At 40.9% G+C, this 1826-nt stretch overlaps 1 protein-coding gene across 1 annotated transcript in view; it reads right to left on the bottom strand.

The window, feature by feature from the left end:
* Positions 1–1826, bottom strand: part of LOC106874396 (uncharacterized) — a 68005-nt gene that overhangs the window by 36964 nt on the left and 29215 nt on the right. The window lies entirely within an intron of this gene.

Below are 1826 nucleotides of genomic sequence, written 5' to 3'. Positions count from 1 at the left end.
ATATATATATATATATATATACAGGGTGCTTTGAACACTGGGGGGTCTACATACTCGATTATCTCCCTTACCCCAAATTGCTGGCCTTGTGCCAGAATTTGGAACCATCATTAAGCTGGTGTTTGGGACATAAGATTAACAGGACATTTTGAAGGAAAGTTTTTATTTATTTTAAAACAATAAGTCAGTTCATGCAACCGGGGGAAGTTTCAGGTGTGTTGGTATCAAAAGGTTTTAAACTAGTGGCAATCTACTTGCTAATTTTTTTGTGCTTATGTATACACGCACACAAAGACTGACCTCAAAATGTTACATCTTACAGAGGAGACAACAAAGGACTGTATTGGTTGATGATAAACTATGTTGCAGAAGATCCTAATGCTTATGACAAGACATACCACTCAAACGTGGTGAGTGAAATAAACTGGGAGCTATGTGATCAAGTGTGTGTGTGTGTGTGTGTGCATTTGTATATGCATACATACATGCATATATACATATATACAGACCCCCCCACACACACACATCCTTTTATACATTCTTTTACTTGTTTCAGTCATTGGACTGTGGCCATGCTGGAACACCACCTTTAGTCGAACAAATTGACCCCAGGACTTATTCTTTGTAAGCCTATTACTTACTCTACCAGTCTCTTTTTGCTGAACTACTAAGCTACGGGGATGTAAACACGCTAACATCAGTGTCAAGCAATGGTGGTGGGGGACAAACACTGACACATAAATACATGCATACACACACACACACACACACACATATATATATATAGGCTTCTTTCAGTTTCCATCTACCAAATCCACTCACAAGGCTTTGGACACTTGCCGAAGGTGCCATACAGTGGGACTGAACACAGAACCATGTGGTTGGGAATCAAGCTTCTTAACCACACAGCCACTCCTGAAGCTACACCAAGTCACACAAGTGCACACCCACGCAGACTCATGCATAAATGCATATACACCAGCACACACTCACATATACACTCTCTCTTTCTTTCATTCTCACTCCCTCTCACCCCCCTCTCTCTCTCTCTCTCCTTCTCTGGCATACACTCTTACTCATATTCTTATAAATATTGAATCTATAGACTAGGAAACAGAAAGACCTGGAGCAAACCCTGAGTAAAGAAAGCATGGCATTGATGAGAATAGGATTGATAACAAAAGGACTTTAAGAAACTTAGTTGATTGATTAATAGACCAAATGATTAACCAAGCAATCGGTTAGATAATTGGTTAAATGGTTGATTAATTGACTATTGATAATAAATGATGTGAAATAGAACCAGTGTGCATGTTTATTATTGGTATAAGGACACCCAATCCCACCATGAAATACAATATCAATAACTTTTTTGCTATGTGTGTGCGTGTGTGTGTGTGTGTGTGTGTGTGTGTGTGTGTGTAGATAGACAGATAAATTGAGAGACGGACAAACAGACAGCTAGCTAGCTAGATGGATGGATGGATGGATGGATGGATAGATGGGTTTATATATATATCAGATAGTCAGCAGCGCCGCCTGGCTAAGGCTTGGCTGCTCTGCATTGACAAGGGGCAACACCCTGAAACTAGTCTGCAGATGCCAAACCAGCAGGGGGACACTGCTGACCTCCCCTGTTCGAAGGTTATAAAGGACACAGGTTTCGTGTGTCACATAGCTAGCTAGAGGCGATGGCTTCTTGGAGCTAATTCACGGCAGCTTTCGTCCTAATTTTGGGACTGCCATGTTGGCTTGGCGATAACTATTAATTTCCAGTACCGCTGCCGTAGTCTCCTTTAGAGAGACTTAGAAATATTAATAACTCT

This window comes from Octopus bimaculoides, chromosome 5 (assembly GCF_001194135.2).
Source record: "Octopus bimaculoides isolate UCB-OBI-ISO-001 chromosome 5, ASM119413v2, whole genome shotgun sequence".
Lineage (NCBI taxonomy): Eukaryota > Metazoa > Mollusca > Cephalopoda > Octopoda > Octopodidae > Octopus > Octopus bimaculoides.
This window is presented reverse-complemented; position numbering and strand designations above follow the sequence as displayed.